Genomic DNA, 25,582 nt, shown 5'->3' with positions numbered 1-25,582 from the left:
TTTTGTATTGTGCAAATACTCTAGGTGACTTTAGCTTGATCACTAATATTTTGACCTCAGAGATTAGATCCTTGCCTATTTCTCTACTGTTTTGTGCTGAAGAGTCTGAAACTTAAAGATCTCTCTGGACAATAAGGATACCATGAATGGTTTGACATTGAAGAATCTTCTTTCCAAATGAACTGAATTTGAAACAACAGATTTGATAGAAGGTTGTGCAAGATGGTGACAAAGTATACATAATACAACACTGTGGTGTGCATTTCATCAACACAATGTCAAAGCAACATGTATAAGGGAAAAGTGAGGACGTTTAGTTGGTTTCTTCTCCTGCTATTCTAAGGATGTTTTAAAATTGCTTCCTCTTTATACACATATACCTAATAAATTGGAGGATGATTCATGAAGTTGTTAGTGGCAATTTGTTATAGTAGAATTAGGAACATTGGGGGCCTTTGTAGACTATTTTTATAAGGGACAATGGGAAACAAATAATTGTAATCTCAAAAAAAAGTCCACATAAAAGATGCTCCCATTATATAGATATGTGATATTTATATTTGTTTTAATATCACCTATCTACAGATTACCTAATAAGTATGGTCAAGCAATTTTTCCTCTTTTATTCATAGACAGTTTACCAAGACAATGTATTATAAGTAAAATATAACAAACAACACATAAACAAAAACATAAAATAAAACCAAAGCCATCTCCCACACAGTTTCTTTCTTCTGGAGAGAACATATTTCAAGGGTTCATTTCTTCTGAGCCATGATTATGTAAACACATTTTCTGGGATGGATTAAACTAACCAAAACATAATATACGGAGCTGAGAATATAGAGTAGTGTTAAAGTACTTGCCTCGTATACATGAAGCTCTGGGTTCAATTCCTCAGCACCACATACATAGAAAAAGCCAGAAGTAGCGCTGTGGCTCAAGTGGTAGAGTGCTAGCCTTGAGCAAAAAGAAGAGAGGGACAGAGCTCAGGCCCTGAGTTCAGGCCCCAGAAATGGCAAAAACTAAGCAAACATACAAACAAAAAACTAATACAAGCAGTGTGAAGTATTAACAGGGTTTTTAGATTATTTTACTTAATATTTAGAGGGTACTAAATTCAGAAGTCGATATCCATAATCAGAACAGAGAATTATTTTCTTGTTTTTAAGTGGGTGTGCTGTGAGAAACAAAATTAACGTATTATACATGTACTATCATTAAGAAACTCTCATATCACTAGTGATGATGATGATTTTTTTTTTATATTACTGGTAATCATTACAAAGTATGAAATTCTATGCAAGGAGCTTTGAGGGAACGACTTAAAGTAATAGAAATAGATGAAATTAAATTTAAATTATAGGAAATTATGAGAATTTAAATTATAGGAATATATTTTTGTTCATATATGCACAAACTTTCATCCACACAGATGAAGGAATAAAATGAGTATAGTCTTAAGAATGAGAGGTAAGAGATATAAAGTTTCATGATTTTTTCAATCTATGAAAATGGAACAACTAATTACCTCAGAGTCAGAAACAGGCTGCTCTGTAATTGCTAACGGGGGCATGCAGAGGAAGAAAAATCTCATGGAATTTATGAGACTAGTTTTGGTCTGATGGAATCTTTATAATAAATAAATCAGGATGGTGCTTTTTCCAGTTTCAGCAAGAAATAGCAATGTGTGGTTGAGTGTCAATTAAGCTTAAAACGATACATTCCCTGAAATTATTACAAAAGCCTAACTTGATTACGAAGACTACAATCTGTCTCTTAAAATGCTCTGGTAAATATGTTGGGTGTAGATGGACTCCACACTTTTCAAGGACATGTGTGTAGTAGAGACAACAAGATGTAAAGCGTCTTGTTTTAAAAGTCTACCAGATACTTTAGGCAATTTTAGATTATCAGGGCAGTTTACTGGTGGCTTGGCCACATTTTTTTTTTCAACAGAGTACAAAAGGAAACAGCTTGTCTAGGGTGTGTAGTCTCAGATGATATTGCCTGAAGTAATGAAACATGAAGCAAGTGACAGAAAAAACAAAACAAAATGCTCATTAATATATCAACAAAAGGCAAGGGAGAGCAAAGCTTTACTGGGAAGATTTTGATAAGAATGCAATGGAAACTAAGAATGTCACTCATATATAAAATATAAAGTTTTCTAGGATCCATTGGAAGTGTTTTGAGAGAGAGTGATTTTTCTTTTCCAAGTCCTGGGGCTTGAAGTTAGGGCTTAAGCACTGTCCCTGAGCCTCTTTGTGCTCAAGGCTATCACTCTACCACTTGAGCCACAGTGCCACTTACAGCAGTTTATCAGTAGTTTATTGGGGATAAGAGTCTCATGGAGACTTCTGTCCCAGCTGGCTTTGAACCCAGTCCTCAGATCTTAGCCTTGTGAGTAGTTAGGATTAAAGGTGTGAGCCACTGGCACTCGGCTGGATTTAACAAAATCATTTATTTACCCAAACATTTCCAATAATTAAAATGTAATCAACATAAAATACTATTAATAAGATATTTCCATTTCTTTTTTATACCAAGCCTGTTACATTTTACAGTATCCTCAATTTGGAGTAATCTAGGTTCAGGTGTCCAGTAGATAAATATGGATAGAGATGTTATGAAGCTGACTGTTAAACTTCAGTCTGATTCTCAAGTAAAAGAGAACTATAGGAGGGACATTTGGTTGTTATAATTCTCTTACAAATTGTAGTATATTAGATGACATCCAATCTAGACAGAATGTGAAGGGATGGCTCCTGATCAGACTCCTGTGACCTTCAAATGGAAGAAAAGACATGGGAGGGGGCTGGGAATGTGGCTTAGCGGTAGAGTGCCCTCCTTGCATGCATGAAGCCTGGGGTTCCATTCCTCAGCACCACATAAACAGAAAAGGCCAGAAGTGGAGCTGTGGCTCAAGTGGTAGAGTGCTAGCTTTTAGCAGAAAGAAGCCAGGGACAGTGCTCAGGCCCTGAGTCCAAGCCCCAGGACTGGCAAATTAAAAAAAAAGAACCCATAGGAGAGGGATAATAATGTCCCTGGAAAGGCAAACTACCTTGAGATCACCTGGAAACAAGGATGGATTAAAATCCCATGTGCTCTGCTGAGCTGCTTTTGGACCCAGTGTCTTCTGTCAATGATCTCTCTCAGTGACCACCTGATGTAGGCCTAGAATCCTTCTGATTTTGGAGGAAAGATGCCCTCCCCACCTCCACACCGCGTCACCTTTGTATCACCTGACGCTGGAGACAACAGTGCTATGCGATTTGGCGACCTTCCACTTTCACCCGGGTTTGTTTCCCCAGTACAATTATGCAAAGTTCTGTTAACTTCCAACATGTTCTGGTTTGGAAGACAAATGATATTGCACCCCATGAGATAAATCCAGAAGTCAGGAATCTGGAATAATCGAAAGATTCCATAGCCAGATACGGATCCAAGAGGACAGACACCTTTCCCAAGGTCAATGTAGAGGAGAATATTTGGATTTAAAACCCCCATTCATTAATAAAACATTTTATAAGGTGGAATGAAGCTGACTTCTTTGTTTCTAAGTTGATTTATGTCAAATGAGATTTTTTTCTTTCTTCATGGCTCTCCTTTTTTATGTAATTTTATGTCCATTCGAATTCTTAAATTGCTGTCACCATTAATAAAATCGAGTAGTTTAAGGCCACATATTTAAGTATCCAGACTGTCTCTTCCCTCTATTTAGTAATTTCTTAATATTATTAGACATTTATTCTGAAATTTCATTTAAAAATATATCAGAAGAAAAAGAACTGTAAAGTGGTTTATTAACATCCTCAGCTTGTATCACTTTTTTTTTTTTTTAGGAATAATTATTATTACCTCTTCACTGACCTTTGTATGGTATGAGCTTTAGGGGAAAATTCAAGTTTCCAATTAACTTTCAATGTTACTAGCACTTAATAAATGAGAAATAACTTAGGTGGAAATTTATGGCATGTAAAATATTATAGTTAACTGTGTGCTAAAGTTAAAAACCTAGCTATCTGGAAAGTATTTGTTTATAGAGGAACATAAACAGCCTGCATTAGAGAAATTTATGAGAATGTGGGGAATGATCAGAATATTTCTAATGTATTTATAGGTGGATATAAAATATGTAATTTATTATATTGATTTTTCTGCCATCAAAAATGCAACACTGAAAGCAACTAACTTCTTTCCCAAGAAATCTTAGCAACATGACTTTTAGAATGTGTGCATAATAACATCAGCAGTCTGGATGGATGGCTCCAGTTTTACTATGGCTTGTATTTACAGTTGTTATGAAAGTCAATAGAGAAATGAGGTCCTCATTGTCTGTGTAAAGGAAAGCAAGCATTTGAGGCAGAGAGGTGATTTTTATGAAGTGATGCTATCAACTCTTAGATTTTTTTATTTATTTACAAAGGTAGCTTCTTAATTCTGAATATTTATTAAAATCTATCTGTAGTTGCAGATTTATGAAGAAATTGAGTGAAATTAGGAAGCATTCTAAAATATATTATTTTACAGTTTTAAGAAGTAGGAGACATGTAAATATGTACATTTCCAAAATTGTTTTCAATAAACGCAAGACAAATTGATATAAATGATTTTTAGCAATATTAAGAAATGTGAACTACATGAATGCTGCTGTTCATAAATAGCATGTTACTGAGAAATTATATTAATAGTTATTTCAAATTTTCTTATTGTATTTTCAATCCTTCATTAATGAATATAAAATTGTATAAAGAACTGCAACTTGAGATTAAGGTAATTACTGACATTTTATTACTTTCATCATATCCAACAATTTTTTGTTTTTACTTCCACTCTGGAATAACATTTTGAAAGAATACCAAAAATTTCACTTCTAAATTTTGAAGAATATATCTCTGAATTAGGCACTGGTGGCTTATGCTTGTAATCCTAGCTATTCAGGAAACTCAGATGTGTGGATCATGGTTCAAAGCTAAGCCTGGTCAGAAAGTCCACTAGACCATCATCTCCATTAAACCACCAAAAACCTGAAGTGAAGTGAAGCGAAATGAAGTTTAAATAATTGAATATCAAAACTCAGGGACAGGATCCAGGCTCTGAGTTCAAATACACACTCACAACACAGAGAGAGAGAGAGAGAAGAGAGAATCCATGAACAATATTTTATTAAATGACTATAAAACTGTGCTTACACTCATGCAAAATTACATGTTAGAAAAATACACATAATATACATTTATACAAAATAATGTAATAGTTTACCTTTTATAATGAAATGGATTTTTTTTTCTAATTTTTCTCTGTCATTCCACAGTTAGCATTTGTTCAATGGCATTCTCTTTCCCATTCAGTCAGTTCATTTCTTTTTTTTTTTTTCTTTTTATTTATTTATTTATTTTTTTTCTCAAATTTTTATTATCAAACTGACGTACAGAGAGGTTACAGTGTCATACGTTGGGCATTGGATACATTTCTTGTACTGTTTGTTGCCTTGTCCCTCATGCCCCCCTCCCTCCCCCCTTTCCCTCCCCCCCCAGTTGTTCAGTTCACTTACAGCAAACAGTTTTACAAGTATTGCTTTTGTAGTTATTTCTCTTTTTTTACCCTGTGTCTCTCGAATTTGGTATTCCCTTTGAATTTCCTACTTCCAATACCAGTAAACACGGTTTCCAATATACTCAGATAAGATTACAGAGATAGTGTAGGTACAAACATAGGAAGGTGATACAAAACATCATCAATAATAGAAACTACACATACACATAGGACGTTGAAAGTAGTTATAACTGTGATATATCACTTGTTTCCATATCATGGAGTTCATTTCACTTAGCATCATCTTATGTGTTTCTAAGGGTATAGCTATTGGGCCTTGTGATGCTCTGCTATGGCTTGCCTAAACCTGTACTAATTATTCCCAATAAGGGAGGCCATAGAGTCCATGTTTCTTTGGGTCTGGCTCACTTCACTTAGTATAACTTTTTCCAAGTCCTTCCATTTCCTTACAAATGGAACAATGTCGTTCTTTCTGATAGAGGCATAAAATTCCATTGTGTAAATGTACCACATTTTCCTGATCCATTCATCTATGGAGGGGCATCTGGGTTGGTTCCAGCTTCTCGCTATGACAAACTGTGCTGCGATGAACATTGTTGTGCTGGTGGCATTACTGTGATTTTGTTTGTGGTCTTTTGGATAGATACCCAACAGTGGGGCTGCTGGGTCATAGGGGAGTTCTATATTGAGCCTTCTGAGGAATCTCCATACTGCTTGCCAGAGTGGCTGAACCAGTTTACATTAGTTCATTTCTTAAGGCATTTTGTTTCTATTGGTAGCTCTAGCCAGAGTTTGAAAGACAGTGTGTTTAAGAATCTTTTTTTAAAAAATAATAATTAGTTATTTATTGCCAAAGTGATGTACAGAAGGGTTACAGTTTCATATGTTAGGCCACGGGTACATTTCTTGTACTGTTTGTTACCTCCTCCCTCATTCCCCCCTCCCCATAAGAATCTTATCACATATTTGTGGTCCCATGTTGGCTTCATTGGTAGTGACCCCAAAATAATATTATCTTGCACAGAAATGCAAAATTTATCTGACTCTCTAATTTGAAACTGTCCAATCCTTAAAATTGTTTCAAAATGTTATTACAGAAATTCATGAGCACATTAGAAACTTTCATTTTGCTAGTCCCGGGGCTTGAACTAAGGGCCTGAGCACTGTCCCTGAGCTTTTTCTGCTCAAGGTGAGCACTCTACCACTTGAGCCAGCACTACTTCTCGCTTTTTCTATATATGCGGTGCTGAGAAATTGAACCCAGGGCTTCATGTATGTTAAGCAAACACTTTACCACTAGGCCATATTCCCAGCCCTCCTCATTAGAAACTTCTTAAAAACAATTGTCTTTAAGTATACATTATATATTCATTTGCTATATACATTTTGGCATTATTTATGTAACCAGTATGGAATTTCAGAAATGATATACATCATTTGTATGATATATCTTTTGAACTTCTTCAAATATAAAATATCCCCTTTTCATTTCTGGTTAGTTTTATTTTTCTTGATAGTTGATAATCCAGGTTGTCACTTGTTTTGCTTCTGCTTTATGTTTAGTTTTAAACTAATTTAGAGTTAAATTTAGGTTTAGTTTAGACTTAGTTAGATTTAGTTGTAAATTATTTTTAATAAATCTTGTTTGTAAGTAGGTACTATAAGGTGTGTGTGTGTGTGTGTGTGTGTGTGTGTGTGTGTGTGTGTCTGTGTCTGTGTGTGTCTGTGTGCACCTGTATGTTTGTCTTGTATTATTTGCCAATTTCCTTTTAATAAAAGGTGAAAGATTTATTGCCAATTTCCTTTCCTTTCCTTTATGGCCCACGGCCTCCCATCTGCACCCACAGTTGGAGTGGCCTCCTTCTCCTCCTCCCCCCATACTCCAGCCCCTCATCAGCAGGGACCCGCGGGTGCCCCCTAGCCACAGAATGTGAGCCCCTCTCACCTGGGATGCTGTGGCTAGCCCGAGGTCCCCTTGGTGCCATGGAGAACCAGGTGCTGGTGATTCCCATCAAGATCCCCAACAGTGGCGCGGTGGACTGGACAGTGCTCGACGGTCCAGATTCTTCCTGAAGCAACAACTACAGCATTTTAATACGAAGAGGAAGATGGGGATAGAATTACAGTAAGAAGTGATGAAGAAATGAAGGCTATTCCACAGTAAAGGAACAGTAAGTGAATGCCCAGCTAATAGAGCTTCTGCAGATATTTCCAAGATCCTGCAACCCTCCTGGGGAACGGAACATACATGGCCTGAAGATGAATACCCGGTCTGGACCTCCTTTAAATATGTTATTAGACACTGAAAAACGTTGGTTAGAATCAAAGATCCATAATGGCATCACAAAACATCAACATGCTAATATTTTCTTTGAACACATGCTGCCTGTCTTTGATGATTTGGATACATAGAGATACGATATGTGTAGAAAGGATATTTTAAATATTTTACTATTTATTTTTTTCCATGTTTGCAAATTATTTTCCTAAATAATAACATGGCTTCCTGCTTTTATGTAGTACTGATGACTTTTCAATCTCATTCAAACTGGGCTTTAATCTATGGAAACTTTAATCTACTGAAATAATGTTGACATCAATGACACAGAGATTTAAGGATATTTCCAAACCCTAAATTTGGAACTGAGTTTAAAGGAACCACAGTAGAATACAGTGACATTGGTGGACCCCAGATTAGAAGGATTTCCAGGATTCTACTGGGTAAATTTCTCCTGCTGCACTTTGTATAAATGATACCTAACGAAAGCTCAGCTACACCTTTGTGTTTGCTTATTCTCTGTAGCTATGATAGGACTGCCATTAAAAATGAAGTTAACCATATATCTTAAGGCAAAGATAGTTACTGTATAGTACCTTACACTACAGGTTGTTTTGAAAGCTTATAGGGACTAGAGTATTCTGACACTATCAGATTCCATTGTTTCATGCAAATTCCCATGCATATTAAATCAAATTATCTTGTGTGTTTTTTAAAATTTTTGTTTAATGAGTGCTTTGAAATATTTTCTATAATCTGATTTCTATAATTTATGTGTACATATACGTATGCCCCAGAAGACATCTTTTCTAGGACATTCTTGTACTGTACTATATCTCTGTCTTTGCCTCTGCCCCTCCATTTTCTCTCTTACTCCTTGCTCTTATCAGAATGTCTTTGGCTGAAAACTACCAATAAGTTAAGTCACAATGAGGACACTGAAACGCGCTAAGCAATGAATGCACACATCAGTTACCAATATCCTACTGGTTATCAAAGTCTTAGAATCCTAAAGGAACTATATGAGAAGAATGATAAAATGAAACTTTATTACCAAAATAAGTAACTCACCCTATTATCTTTGATATCTCTGTACTTTTTATCCTTTACATGGGGCCTGTGGACCATCTTAGATCCAACAACTAAAGGATATGTTTGAAAGTATCTGGATACATTTCGAATTCTATATCAGGTTGTGTTCTAAGGTTTAAGTGTCTCTGTTGACTGGCAATTAATCATTTTAATGATCTGTCTCTAGAGAAATATTAATAAATTTCCCATTAAGAATATTACACATATATTTAAGAGTGTTGGCTTTGCTGGGTACTAGTGGTTTACATTTATAATCCTAGCTACTCAGGAGGCTGAGGTCGAAAATTAGCCTGGGCAGGAAAGTCTTTGTGAAACTCTTTTTTCCAATTATCCCCTCAAAAAACAGAAGTGGCACTCAAAATGGCAGAGTGCTAGTCTGGAGCCGCAGCACCAAGACATTGAGTTCAAGTCCCATGACCAACAACAACAAAAAAAAATGAGATTAAATATTATTACAGGAATTTTCTTAGAAATTTTCCTTTAAAAATGTCATCTACTTCATAAGTGGATTATATTTCAAAGTGAAAACACAAAACTATATCATATTTTAATCTCCAATTTACAATATATATTTTGACTGATGTAATATTGACTGGTAATTCAATATTATTCATTTTAATTTATTCATTTCTTTATTGTCAATGTGATGGGTCAGCAGACAGAGGGGTTACAGTTTCATATGTAAGGCAATGTGAACATTCCTTATCCAATTTGTTACCTCCGCCCTCATTTTCCCCCCACTTTCCTCCTCCCTATGAGTGGTACAGTTGGTTTACACCATACAGTTTAAGTATTGCTGTTGCATTGGCTTGTCTTTTTATCCTTTGTCTTTCAATTTTGATATCCCCATTCCCTTCCCTAGTTCCAGTACACAAATATACAATATCCAAGGTACCAAAATCAGTTACAGTGACATTAGGGATAGCATTATTTTTAAGCTAAGAAATTCAAGAGCTCCTATTCCAAGACAAAAAAAGAAAAATAAATAGAATATTTGAAAGCTGTAGTAGAGATGAATATTGGGTTTCCTAATTTTAATTGGATATAGATGTTGCAGATTACCTTCCAATGAATTTCAGTATATTATTCTCAATAGGAAACACACAGATCACACATATATTTTAGTGTAAGGCTGATGGAGAATTGTGAACTGAATTTCATATAGAAACAAACTTGCTATCTATGATCTTAGATTTGCAATACATTCTTGCTGAAACAGCATTGAGTCTAAGAATAAATTCAGGGTGGGGAAGGCCAGAGGACACACTAAAGGTAAGAAACAAGCAACACAGAGTTGGGGGGATCAGGAAGGGAGAACAGCAGTGGAGTCTTTTACAATGTGAGTTGGCATGACAAATTTCAATAAAGAAAAATCCAGAATACAAGTACAAATGTCTCAGTCAGACAGTTCCCTTTACCACAAACCAAGGAAACAGGCTTGAAATGAGATACTCTCAGTCCTGTAAATTGGGTGACACTTGGATCTAGGAAAATTGCCAACTAAACACAAAATTGAACCAAATTATGCCCAACTGCAGTTAAATACCCCCAAATCCACACACCAACAACCTCAAGGAGGTGCTTATGGGAGTGGAGGTTACACACCAGACTAATCACATCTTAAATTAATCCATTGAGTATGGTATGACAGACTGAGGTTGACTCAACTCTTAAGAAGATTCTAAATGTCTGGTTATTGCTGAAATTGGCAGGGAAAAAGCAAACCTTATGTGCTCCAGGGAAAATCTAACAAAGAGAATAAGTCGAGACTTTCATACTCACCGTGTCTTGGTTTATAAGATGTGAAACTTAACAACAAAACAGAACCAAGATATGGGAAGAAGTTGCAAAAAAATGCTCATAAAAATAGCATACTCAAAACAGTTATGTTCCACTTAGTTTTTATAAAAGATTCTGGAGGTAAGAGCATTTCAAGTGACAGAATAAGAGGATTATATAAAGTTTAAAAAAAAAAGAAAATTTCCAAAGAACCAAATGAGAACAGAGAAAAAATAATAACCAATAAATTGATAATAAATTAGACCCTATTGAGTGAAAGATCAGTGAACATGATGATAGGCTTGTAGAAATTATCCAAAAATGGACAGAAACAGACAAGATACTTTTAAGTAAGTAGAGCACCACAGTGATCAAATGAGACTTTTGATCTTCACCATTTGTATGTGGAATTTTAAATCAGAAGAAAATGGTAGGAGCAACATGATGGAACACAACAGTAAACTTTCCAAATCTGAAAAGAAAACCCCCACAGGAAACTACCATTTCCAAGACATCAATAAAACTTAAGAGGAGAAAACACACACACACACACACACACACACACACACACACACACACCAATCAAACAAACATATCTGAACATATCATTAGGTTGTAATACAAAGAAAGCTGATATTATATACTAGAAGATAAGAACCAAATGGCATAGGATTCCTCAGAACAGGGAAACTTCTAGATCATACTTGGGTGTTCATTTAAACATGTATCAATTATTCCCAGTAAGGGAATGCCAAAGGCTCATGTGACACACAGAAGAAAATACTCAATGGTTTAAACATGATTTGTTTATCGCTGCACAATTCACCATAGCCAAAATATGGGAACAACCCAGATGCCCCACTATGGATGAATGGATCCCAAAAATGTGGTGCCTGTGCACAATGGAATACTACATAGCGATTAGAAATGATAAAATATTGGTATTCGCAGGGAATGGTCAGGGCTTGAACAAATAATGTTGAGCAAGACAAGCCTAGAACACAGAGAACAAAGGTGCAGGGTCTCCTTGATATATGACGGTTGGGGGAGAACAGTAGAGACCAGGTTTGCAAAATAACAAACTTCTTTTTAAATGGTATTTCCACATGTTTGGGTCAGCAACTTCACATTATGTATCTAAAACCAAACAGTTACTAAACAAACATGAAAAGGTCTAGGATAGACCTATCAGAAGATCACAATAGCACAATCGCTATGTACACATGATTAAATAAGATAAGGCTAAGCAAAATGAACTCCAAGAGAAGGACACCGGAGGATTCTATTGTTGTTGTTATGTTTAATGTTCTAGATGAATTTCCTTTGGCATACCCCATGTGGTTACTGTATATGATTTCGGTACACTGGATATTGTATATATGTTTACCTGAACTAGGGAAGGGAATGAAAAATGAGGGAGGGGGCTGGGGATATAGCCTAGTGGCAAGAGTTCCTGCCTCAGATACACGAGGCCCTAGGTTTGATTCCCCAGCACCACATATACAGAAAACGGCCAGAAGCGGCGCTGTGGCTCAAGTGGCAGAGTGCTAGCCTTGAGTGGGAAGAAGCCAGGGACAGTGCTCAGGCCCTGAGTCCAAGGCCCAGGACTGGCAAAAAAAAAAAAAAAGAAAAAGAAAAATGAGGGAGGGTGGAACAAATATGACAAGAAATGTACTCAGTACCTTGTTATGTAACTGTACCCCCTCTGCACATCACTTTGTCAATAAAATTTAATAAAAAAAAAAAGTAAACATGATAAACATTTATTTCCCAGGCAGGTAACTGTGGGTGGATACCAGCTTTCTTTCTGGCAATGATTCAGGGATTGAAGTTCCTTCTTATGTCTTCTAGGCTTCTCCATCTATGCTTCAGACATCTTTAAATAATGTCTTTCAAAATGGCTATTCTCACCTACCCCTAACTAATAACTGAGGCAGAAAAGGAAAGTTGAGCATGGACATTTCTCCAAGCCTCATGTGAGAAGTGAGATAGAATATGGTTCCCTCTGCATTCCATTCTCTAGAACACAGGTACAAAGTGAAGACCAGGCAAGCATCCCTGGAGAACATCATTCACCTATGGTCATAAGAGGAGGTTGGGTTGGTAATCCAGTAGCAAATTCTAATGTGCAAAGCAAATAGAGATCATTGGGAGTTTTCATTCAGACTATTGTGAATCCTTTTTTTCCTCAGCTGACAAATGTCTGTGAGCTTCCCCCACCCCCCCTGACAAACACTTGAAAGAAAGAGACTGCAGGAGGAAAGACTGAGTTTAGCTCCTGGTTTCAAAAGTATGGTTGGCTTACTTCGTGGCTGAGGGCCAGTTGTGAGGAGAAACTTCCTGGTAGTGGAAACATGAGGTAAATGGAAGCAGTTTGCCTCATAGCAAACAAAAATCAGAAAGCAGAAAGGGTAGTATAAGAGAGCAAGACTGTATAGGTTCACTTTTCAAGGACCTATCTCCAGTGACCTACATATTACAGTTTAGATTCACTTTTTATTTGCTTACAGATCCAAAAAATGTAATTGCATTATAAATCTATTAAGAGATTTGTGCACAGAACAGTTCAAAGCCCTCAGGTACAGTCACTCCCCAAACAGTGGTTCTAAACCTCAAATGGACAAAGGCCTGTGTGCAGCATTTTTTAAAAAGTTTTATTGTCAAACTGATGTACAGAGAGGTTACAGTTTCATACGTTAGTTAGGCATTGGGTACATTTCTTGTACTGTTTGTTACCTCCTCCCTCATTCCCCCCTCCCCCCTCCACCTTTCCCTTTCCCCCCCATGAGTTGTTCAGTTCATTTACACCAAACAGTTTTGCAAGTATTGCTTTTGTAGTCGTTTGTCTTTTTTACCCTATGTCTCTCAATTTTGGTATTCCCTTTCAGTTTCCTAGTTCTAATACCAGTATACACGGTTTTAATGTACTCAGATAAGATACAGAGATAGTACAGGTACACCACAGGAATGGGCTATAAGAAAATCATCAATAATAGAAGCCATGGTTACATGTAGCACGTTGAAAGTAGTTACAACAGTGATATAACAATCGTTTCTATAACATGGAGTTCATTTCACTTAGCATCATCTTATATGTTCATAAGGGTATAGCTATTGGGCTCTTGTGATCCTCTGCTGTGACTTGCCTAAACCTGTGCTAATTATTCCCTATGAGGGAGACCATAGAGTCCATGTTTTTTTGGGTCTGGCTCACTTCCCTTAGTATAATTTTTTCCAAGTCCTTCCATTTACTTACGAATGGGGTAATGTCATTCTTTCTGATAGAGGCATAAAATTCCATTGTGTATATGTACCACATTTTCCTGATCCATTCATCTACAGAGGGGCATCTGGGTTGGTTCCATATTCTAGCTATGACAAATTGTGCTGCGATGAACATTGTTGTGCTGGTGGCTTTAGTGTGTTCTTGTCTGTGGTCCAAAAGTGGAGCTGATGGATCATAGGAGCACTCTATGTTTAGCCTTCTGAGGAATCTCCATACTACTTTCCAGCGTGGCTGAACCAGTTTAGTTTCCCACCAACAATGAAGTAGGGTTCCCTTTTGGCCACATCCCCTCCAACATTTGTTGTTAGTTTTCTTGATATAGGACATTCTTACTGGGTTGATATGGAATCTCAATGTTGTTTTGATTTGCATTTCTTTTATGTCCAGTGATGTAGAGAAAGGAAGGAGTAGGAGGAACACTTGGGCTCCTTGGCACAGGATGAAACTTCCTTAACAAAGACACAGAAATGCCACAAATCAAAGAAAGGATGGACAAATGGGACTGCATCAAACTGCAGAGCTTCTGCAGGGCAAAGGACAAAGCTCACAAGATAAACAGAAAGTCCACAGATTGGGAAAAGATCTTTACCGGCCATACAACGGACAAAGGCCTCATATATAAAATGAATGCAGAATTAAAAATATTGCATTCCTCCAAAACAAAACTGCAAAGAACCAATAGCCCCCTCAACAAGTGGGCTAAAGATTTACAAAGAGACTTCTCTGATGAGGAAATGTGTGTGGCATTTTATATTCCAACCATAGCACAATGAGAGGGTTATACTCAAGTTATACTTTACAACTGCACCTAAATCTTAAATAGTCTGTCTTGGGTATAATATCAGCAGAGATTACCTCAGGTATGTCTTTAAACAGATACATCTCTGGAATTTTCTCTTTTGGATCCCTATGTCATCTTTTCATTTCTACTTGTTAGCATATACAGTCATTCATTTTCTTAACAACTAGGTAGGTCCTAGGTAGGTAAATGCATTATTTTTTCATTTTACTTAGCCATCATCTATTTCTGTCTTATGCATAGAACTTCAGCATTTCTCAAAGTGACACAGCACATACTTAAGGCTTTCCTGTCTTCAAAATGATCTGAACTTTAAATGTTAAAGTTTTCTTCTTATTCCATCTATCAGAATATAGCCACCTTGACATTTGCATAGAGGGATATTGTCTTGAACCTTAAGAACTCATTCAATCTTAAAGATGTGTGCAGAAGTACCTAAGTGACTGTGGGCTGAGGCTTTGTTGAGAAATCTGGGTATGGGATTTGGGAAGAAATAATGAATTTCTTACCTAGGCATCTTATACATTCAAAACTTTGTTTCTAGTTTAATTTCCACTGTGGAGAGACAAAATATACTGGTATCAAAACAGAATTATCAAAACATTTCTTGTATTACCTATTATATTCATTTCCTTTAAAGTATCTCTTGTTCTAAAAAACAATGTGGAAGACATGTCTGAGATATGAGTATGAAAGAATATTGTCCTGAAGATAGTTCACTGATATCAAAAGGTGTGCTATATATTTATGTTGGGACAAATATGTTTATTGATGATAAAAATTGAGGCATAGATAGGTAAGGAATTTTCCAAGGTAATGGGATGCATAGTAAGAGAATGACTGTGATAAATATCTTCACGTATGAATACCTTTTGATATGTTTATGAGGTTAAAATAATTCTAGATCATTGTAATGAATCTTATGAAAATAATACTAGAGTGACCTTTCACAGGAAATATCATGATGTCCTTAACTTTTTGAAAAAAAGCATATAATTATCTTCTCCATATAATTATCTTCTGAAAGAACAGAAACAATTAAAATGGTGCCCTATGGATCACAACTTTCCAAATTTCCATTTGAACACACAGTATCTTCCAATTTGCACCCCTGTTGCCTTCAAAGTGTTTATAAAACTGAACATCTCTGCGTTTTGTACCAAGCATTCGAAAGCAGCTCCAATTACTAATAATTCTCTTCCATATATGCCAGACAAGGGGGAGTTTCAACTCTTAAGCTTCAGCTATTTCTGAATTGCCTTTGTGCCAGAGAACCCCACCTTCAATTGCTTTTAAAGTAGAAAATACACTCTGTCCTTCCTCATACAATTCAAAAATAGTTTGAAGTTATATTATCTCCTAAAGAGAAAAATAACAAGGGAACTTCAATCAGGTCTTTGCAGACTGGTCAAGAGAACGTGATTTGAAATGTTTTGTTGCTTTTAAAAAAATCTCTGTACATGTGGAAGGATCTATGGTAGAAGTCTTTAAAGAAAGGTAGCTACAAACTCTGCTGTCATGAATATGTTTGTATGGTATTTGGAGACCCGGTAAAGAGAATGATAAAATTATAAAGTGAAGTGAAATCTCAGCCAGAATGGTGTTTCACCTCACATGGCTGAGACTCAATTTTCCCAGGTTATTATTACCTCAGAATGTTATCCATTCAAGTGATTCTCCCGGAGTTCAGGAGGTAAATTAGACTAACATTTTATGAATTCTATACATTCGTACCTTATTAATATAAGTACTGTCACTATACTAGTCTGAGCACTGCCCAAATGATCTGCTGGTCATTAGTTCAATTCTAGAAGTCACTTAGTTTTACAATAGCCTCTGGTGACACAGCTAATGTGTAACCTGGCCACTCACAGAGTAAGGCATAATTAGGGGAATGGAGATATAAATTCTCCAATTCTTTCGGAGGAAAAGCGCAGTTCAATGCTAGATTTCCATAATACAACAAACAGACACATGATGCACATTCCATAAATATCTGTTAGATGATTATGAAATAGGTCACTGAACAGGAAAAGGGTTATTGATACAATGGATATGCATCCATTGAATATCTGTGTTTTGCAGAGATGAATCTAGAAATGTTCCCTGGTTTACAAAATGTTTTGTTGTATTATTTCATTTTGAGATGAGATTTTTCTCTAACTAATTTGGCTTGGAATTCCTCCAGTCTCCTAAGCCTCAGCCTCTGAAGGGATGGTATTACAAACACAGTGTTACAAATATAGTATTACAAAAACAGCATTACAAACACAGTATTACAAATACAGCATTACAAATGCAGTATTACAAACACAGGTCACTGGGTCCATCTTTAATTTTTTTTGAATTTTTTGTTGAATACTCTGTATTTCATGATGTTAGACAGACAAATAAATAGAGATATTAGCCAAATAAATATTATTAAATATTGCTAGAAAGCTTTTTAAAATGTTTGGGGACTGTACATGAAGAAGAAATTAATCCTTTCTTTGCAAATACAGAACAGTTTATAAAAGAGAAGTTGTATAAGCTGATTCTAATACAGTTCCCAGGGAGTCGATGATAATCACAGTTATCAAAACATTTATAGAATTCCCTGTTCTTATCATTCCTCATAAAAAATCTTTTCATTTCAAATAGCTATGCATAAGGTAAGGTTTGGATGTATGACTAGGCAGCGATATTCCATACAGAAGAAAGGATGTATCCAAAGACATGAATGTTATTAGAAATTGCATTTCATACAAAGTCTTAAGAATATTTTTGAAGTATAAAGTACTTCAGTTTAAAGCTTAGACTGAAAACAGATGGGTATAAAATTAAATTTTAGCTTTACAATGCACCAATTTAAACCACATTACCAAATTATAGGAATAAGAAATTTGCAACAGATATTTAGATCTACGGTCCCATTTTTAAGATCATGAGGATATGATGGCCACGTATGTTAGCAGTAATAAAGAAGCTAGAAGCAGATGGTTGAGAGAGGCTGGAGCTACCTGGATTCACTGTTACAGAACATTCACATAGACGTCTTTATTTTTTTGTATGAATCTAGACTTTCATGCTGAATGTGTCTAGTAACATATGAAAGATGGATGCATAGAGCCTGACTTCAACTGTGAACACTTTTTTTTCATCTCTTTCAATGCCCAAACTCCTAGAATAGGCACATGTAGACAATTGCACTATCTTTCACATTACATGCACCAAGGTATGGATTTTCAGCTTTTAGATAGTTCAAAAGCAGTGAACAATATGTAGATAAAGTACTTTAAAATTTGAATTTCCTAGAATGCAGATAAGTAGTCAAATACTCATTTGTATCACCTGGCAGTATTAATTAGCAGCAGATCACAAACAGCCATATGAGAACAAGGCACAACTTTGTGGCTGTGTTCTTCAGTAAGCGAAGTTCCATTAAATGCATTTGAACTAAAATATTTTCACTTTATCACCATCCCCTTGTGAGTCAGAAGATGTTTCTAGATCTTCTTGAGGCACAGATACATCAAGTTTCATTTGAAGCACCTGAGAGTGCTGAACTGTTTCATTATCTGTGTTGGTATCATTGTTGTTGTTATGTTCAACATACCATGTGAAATTATGCCATTTTCTTTTGGCTTTCTTCCCTATAGTTTTACCTCTGATGTCACTGTAACTGATTTTGGTACCCTTGGTATTATATATATATATGTTTATCAGGAGTAGGGAAGGCTAGGGAACATCAAATGGAGAGAGTAAAAGGGTAAAAGGCAATCCAATGGAACTGCAATAATTAGAAGACAACTGTACAACTGTTAGGGGGTAGGGGATTGGGGAGGGGAAAGATGGGAGAAAAATGAGGAAGAAGGTAAAAAGTTTGTTAAGAAATGTACTTACTGCTTTATATATGAGACAGTAACCCCTCTGTACATCATTTTGATATAAATAAATCAATTAAATAAAGGAAAACAGTCTACAGTAAATGTGCACAAATAATAAAAATAATATCTTTCATAATCAACACAATTAATTTAGTTTTTCACTATGTGGTTTAATACTAGGTGAGGAACATTTAAAATATTTGTCCACATTTCCCTGAAGGGCACATTGAGATTAGGCTATTGAGAATATTTAAATGGACCTGGGTATAAAGCAGGCTTTCTTTTCCATTTCATGATTTACAAATGGTGCCATTGGTATCATGTGTAAAAATTAATGGAAACTAGAAGCTTCACAGACTAAGTCGCATACAGATGGCACAAGTGGGGTGAAGACCTCCTCATAGGCATTGCTCTGCTAATAATTCTCTCTTGGTTTAATTGTTTGAGCCATAATTAGGTCTTCTCATGTTCCAGCCAGGAGCACCCTCTTAAGCAAAGACCTCCATTGCATGGAATAAAATGATGTTAGAGTGGATACAGTATTTTTCCATGGCTTTGTTGAATCCATATTCATTAATTTGTAATAGCATTTCAATCAGTGCATCATAAATTTTCATCTACCACTTTTTAATAAACTCAAAATGGCCAAAGTAGATGCTCTGTTATAAAAACCACAAATACAATTCATGTGTTAGGATATGTGATATAAAACTTTCATGGCAATTGTTTTAATTCTTTTTTTCTTCCTTGTATTTTACAGAAGGAAAGCTGTGAGGAATCTTTACCTCTAACTCTAAAGAAATGTATTTAAATGGGGGAAAACTGGTAGGCGTTTTTTTGTTTTGTTTGTTTTCTCCAGTCCTGAGGTTTGAACTTAGGGCCTGGGCACTGTCCCTGAGCTTCTTTTGCTTAAGACTAGCATTCTACCACTTTTTTCTGTTTATGTGATACTGAACCTAGGGCTTCATGGGTGTTAGGCAAGCACTCTGCCATGGAATCACATTCCCAGGCCTAGTAGGTATTTTTGATACTAAGGGTGCAAGTTTTAATATATAAAATTGGCTTCCTACAAATTCATACAAAAAAATTAAAATGCCAAGATCATTTAATAAACAAAACAGATAAAATTTAAATATGGGGCTGGGGATATGGCCTAGTGGCAAGAGTGCTTGCCTTGTATACATGAGGCCCTGGGTTCAATTCCCCAGCACCACATATACAGAAAACGGCTAGAAGTGGCGCTGTGGCTCAAGTGGCAGAATGCTAGCCTTGAGCAAAAAGAAGCCAGGGACAGTGCTCAGGCCCTGAGTCCAAGGCCCAGGACTGGCAAAAGAAAAAAAAATTAAATATCCACAACATAGTCAATATTGAAACTTTAGACCAATCTTTGTTCTTGTTTATTTATCTTAGCCACAATAAATAAAATGTAGCCTGTGTCACATCAGTCAACTTCTTATTCCAGACAATGAGCCACAGCTGAAAAATATTCCGATATACGATAATTAAGTAATGTGTTTCTAACCATAGTGTCAATCCAGTTTTGAGGCAAATTAAGTAATCTATGCAGACTATGTATGCTTACCGCAACCAAAATTAAGCTTACCATAATAGATGTTAACCTCCAGGGAGAGGTCCACAGACCTAAGTAATTGCTTTCTAGAGGAGTTAATAAGTTGTGAAACCTATCGATTTACTGATAATTAGTATTAGTAACTATCTTCATTTAAATAGTGAGCAACAAGACAAACTAACTAAGAAAGTGAAGTCACTATTTTTCCACAAGTATAGCAGATTCAAAATTATACATTATTACACATTCTGGAACAGAATAAAGGTAGAGACAGGTGTTCCTAATCCTTACCTGTAAAGCTACTTGAGGGGTTGAGATTGGGAGGATTGTGGTTGCACACTAGCTTCAGCTTAGAAGTTTATGATCCAATCTCAGAGAAGGAAGTTAGGCATAGTGACATTATTCCAGCTGTGTCAGGAAGCCCCAAATAAACAGACAGCTAGCCACTCAGGCCCTGGGCAAGAATGGAGATCCTATCTCAAAAATAAGCAGTTCTAAAAGTGGTCTTAAGCCTTAGCTCAAGCTGTAGGTCTCTTACCTAGCAAGGTATTGAGTTCAAACCCCAGTATTATCCTCCTGCCACACACAAAAAAGGATATATTATAAATATAAGAGCAGGCCTCTGGATCCTACCATTTGTAAAATGTTTTAGTTTTTGGATGTCTGTGAGCTGAAAATCTCCAAGTCATGGAAAAATAATTATCTAATAAGTACAATTTAAAACGTATATATAATGGATCCAAGAATAAACTCTATTTTTTATTTAATTTATTTATTAATTGAACACAAATTTTTTTGACAAGGTGTTGTGCAAAAAGGGTACAGTTACATAGTAGGGCAGAAGAAACAAAAACTTCAATGAAAAGAAAATCTCAATCAAGAAATTGAAATTGTGGCAATTAAGAATTTCAGTTATTTCCATCATTTGATATGTTTATGTTTCTAAAATGTCTTATTATTTCATGATTTATGCAGTAACTAGTATTAAGTTGATGATGTCCATCCATAAATATCATGGTAACCAATTAAACTGAGTATGTATACATGCATATGCAGAGTAATAAAATAAGTACTGATAAATACAGATTAATTTACAACTACAAGAGTCTTGATAAACCATTCTAAAATATAATTATCTTTTGAGATCAGAGATTTGATCATTTCTTATCATTTTCCTCTCTATACTAACTTGCCCTAAGGTTTAAATATATCTATCTATTTTTTCTTACTTATACACAAAATACAAATTAATGTCTCAGGGAGGTATTTTCATTTTCAGAGAAACTGTTTACATATTTATGGGAAAGTTCCAAAGTTTATTACATAGCTGTCACAGTGGATGATTGAGGTTGAAGCAGTACAGTTAGAGGCACAGAGAAAAAGAAGAGTAAGTTTTATCCCCAAAATATTACAGCAAATGCTACTTCAGGGGTGAGGTATGTGTTGTCTTGCTTTCATTTAGAAAGGGAAAAATAGTGTTGGTATTGTAAGGCTAATCTCCAAATGAATGCAAGTGCATAAGATATCAGAACTAATTAAAAAATGTCAAGTCTCATTGCAATTGTAATTATCTTGGGGAAATATCATCATACATTGAATAATGTTCTCTGGGAGACATTTCATTCACATTTAGACCTATTTTTTTCCTTTTGTTTCTGCTGAAAAATTGGAAGTGTACTATCTGGTAATGATGGCTAGCCCAATTTAGCTAGCTAGTTCCAGTAGCAGATCTGACTGTATCCTGTTGTAAAACTTGTGTCTTTGAGTTTGTGCTTGTGTTCCTTCATTTGTCAAGAATGACTACAGATGATCCTCTACTTTCCATTGGCCTATTTGGCTCTTGTAGTATAAAAATATATTGTTTAAACATATATTTAATCTTCCTAAGAATTGAACATCATACTTAGGAACTACAATGCACTATTAATTGTTTCCATTCATGATTGTGTGGCTAACTTTGACTTCATTTCATGGTCTTCTCAAGAGAGTGTTTAATGAATGCAACAAGAAGCCCAGGGAAAAAAAAGTTCGAACGCAAGCTCAAATAATTTCTTCTAATACTACGGTTACCATGAATGCTTTTTGAAGAAATAGTGTCCCATTATTTCCAAGCTAGATGGAGGGGATATTGGCTCACAGTTTTCATCTCAAAAAGTATAAATGGGGGCTGGCAATGTGGCTTAATGGTACAGTGCTTGCCTAGCATGCATGAATCCTTGGGTTTGGTTGTGCGTATCACATAAACAGAAAAAGCCTGAAGTGTCACTCTGGCTCGAGGGATCGAGTGCTAGCCTTAAGCAAAAAGAAGCTTAGGTACAGTGCCCAGTGCTTGAGTTCAAGCCCCAGGACTGGAAAAAAAAGAGAGTACAATGGCTGTGTACACGTGGTTCCTATCATTCTAGCATTTGAGAAGTAGAGGCAAGAGCATCACAAGTTAAGGACAGTGTGGGCTTCAAACTATTTAATGCCTTGAAAACCAACAACACTAGTGAAAAAAAAGTATATCATACAATACAAGTGAGAACACATGAAATAATACTATATTTTAGTACATGTACTATTTCAAAACTTCAAAACATTATGTTCAATTCTAGACTATCATACTTTCATAGATAAAAGAGAAATAAGTATGATGAAAAAACATTCTTATTTTTCACAACCCCTATGATCTTGGAGCTGGTTATCCCAATTTCATCTATCTCCTTGTAGGAATAGTAAGCTCTGCTTATTTGGAAAATATTCACAAAGAGAGAATGAAGTACTGGATATAAAATATTATGAGGAACATTATCCATGATAGAAATTTAAGGTATGATGATGGAATCGTAAGATGACAGTTTATTAGTCAATTTTCCCAAGGAATATTGTTGAGATAGACTCCATCATTATCACCAACCACACAAGAGACCAAAACTAGGTTATTCCTACTCCTATTTACAAACAGCCAGATGTCTGCAGTGATTCAAGCACATCATTGATCTTTTGAACACAATGAGCTGGATATACTGGCAATATTGACAGTCAACTGGGAGTCTCGCCTTTATCCACTAATGTGTTTCATATGTTCCCAAGTGTTAACATACCCACTGAATTACTTTCACAGAGTTAATGAAAATATTATGTTTCCCCAAAATACATACATTGAGTCAAACTAGTGCCCTCTCTTAGTCCCTCCCTCCCTCCCTTTCTCCCTGTCTCTCTGTCTCTGTCTCTTTCTGTCTCTGTCTCTGTCTCTCTCTCTGTCCCTAAATGAAAAGTGGTAAAGCACAGACAATTATTATAACATGCATTAGAATATAACAGTAGTGGAGTCCAGGATCAGCCAATCCAGGGCCTAACATGGAGTACTTGGTTTAATGGCGCCAGCCTGAATATATTTCTCCATTGGAATCACTATAGATAGTATGAAAAGTCTCTTTGTTGGAGTCTTCGTTTTTCTTGGCATTCAGTAGCACAGCACTAGAGGCTAAAAATTTGGCACTCTGTATCTAAGCTGTCTTTTGAAAATTTCTTATTTGGATTCTCTCCTCAGCATTTTACTTCTTAACTGAAACCATACTGGATTCCCTGAGCACACATTCCCCATCCTCCTCCAGAGAAGGAAAAGGAAAAACAACATGCACCTATGTCATCTGGCTTGTCAGATCACCTCAGCACCTTTGCAGCTAGGAGGCGGCATTGTGTCTACCCACTAGGTATCAAATCATCCTACTAAAATTCTATCAAGAAAAAAGTTCTCTGTCTCTTCCATTTAAACAGTATCAAAGCGAGACACTAAGTCATTTAGACTCTTTGTCATTTATCTTTGTGTCCTTTAAATAGCCACAAGATTTGACTTGCTTCTTCACCAAGTATTAGTCGAATTCCAGAATACATATTTTCTCTTTAGTGTCTTGTGTAGTACATACCCTTAATACAAAGATAAAACTTGTGTCTCAAAAGCAATACATTTTAACAATAGTAACAAATAAACAAGAATGTCATAATTTTTGTCAAGAAGTAGCTCTACAGTTGAATTTCTGTCTGCAAAGGACAGCTCTTGGTTTGGTAATTTTATAATGGTCTACAAGTACTCCTTAATACACAGTTTGTTTACTCTTATATTTTAATTTACATTAAAACATGCCCATAGAACAATGCACAAATTGTGTGTGTTTGGGTTGGAGATGGTCTTAAGGTACATACTAGTTTGAAGCCAAAAATCAAATCAAGAAAGAGAAGATCTAAACAATAGAAATCACATTTTATGTCTCTCTCAGAGATTATCTGGCTACAAAAAAGACTATTATCTTTAGTTCTAATATTGTAGTAAGTTCACTATTTATGAACTTGACAATGAGTACATCCTCATTGTGACTAATTTATTTGATTAAACAATCCTTTTGTAAAATTTATGCACATCTGAACATACTGTACTTAGTTTGTTAATCTAGAATGTTCAGTTAAATAACACAACTTGAAGCTGGGCATTAGTGGTACATAGCCACAATCCCAGCCACTTGAGTGTATGGAAGTAGGAAGATTCTACTCTGTGGCTGACCCATACAAAAGCTTATGACCTATTATGAACAACAACAATAGAACATTTTATTTTGGGAGGCATTGGTGCCAATTAAATTGTGTTTTATTTTTTTTCAAATTTTTATATCAAACTGATGTACAGAGAGGTTACAGTTTCATAAGTTAGGCATTGGTTACATTACTTGTACTGTTTGTTACCTCGTCCCTCATATCCCCCCCTCTCCTCCAACTTACCCTTTCCCCCTATGCAGTGTTCAGTTCACTTACACCAAACAGTTTTGCAAGTATTGCTTTTGTAGTTGTTTTTATTTTTTCTTTTTTTACCCCGTGTCTCTCAATTTTGGTATTCCCTTTCAATTTCCTAGTTCTAATACCAGTATACATGGTTTCCAATATACTCAGATAAAATTACAGAGATAGTGTAGGTACAACCACAGGAAGGTGACACACAAACATCATCAATAATAGAAGCTACAGATACACATGGGACATTGAAAGTAGTTACAACTGTGATATAACAATCGTTTCCATAACATGGAGTTCATTGCACTTAGCATCATCTTAGGTGATCATAAGGGTATAGCTATTGGGCTCTTGTGATCCTCTGTTGTGACTTGCCTAAACCTGTGCTAATTATTCCCAATAAGGGAGACCATAGAGTCCATGTTTCTTTGGGTCTGGCTCACTTCACTTAGTATAATTTTTTCCAAGTCCTTCCATTTCCTTACAAATGGGGCAATGTCATTCTTTCTGATAGAGGCATAAAATTCCACTGGGTGTATATGTACCACATTTTCCTGATCCATTCGTGTACTGAGGGGCATCTGGGTTG

The sequence above is a fragment of the Perognathus longimembris genome, chromosome 14 (genome assembly GCF_023159225.1).
Source record: "Perognathus longimembris pacificus isolate PPM17 chromosome 14, ASM2315922v1, whole genome shotgun sequence".
NCBI lineage: Eukaryota > Metazoa > Chordata > Mammalia > Rodentia > Heteromyidae > Perognathus > Perognathus longimembris.
Note: the sequence above shows the minus strand (reverse complement) of the source record.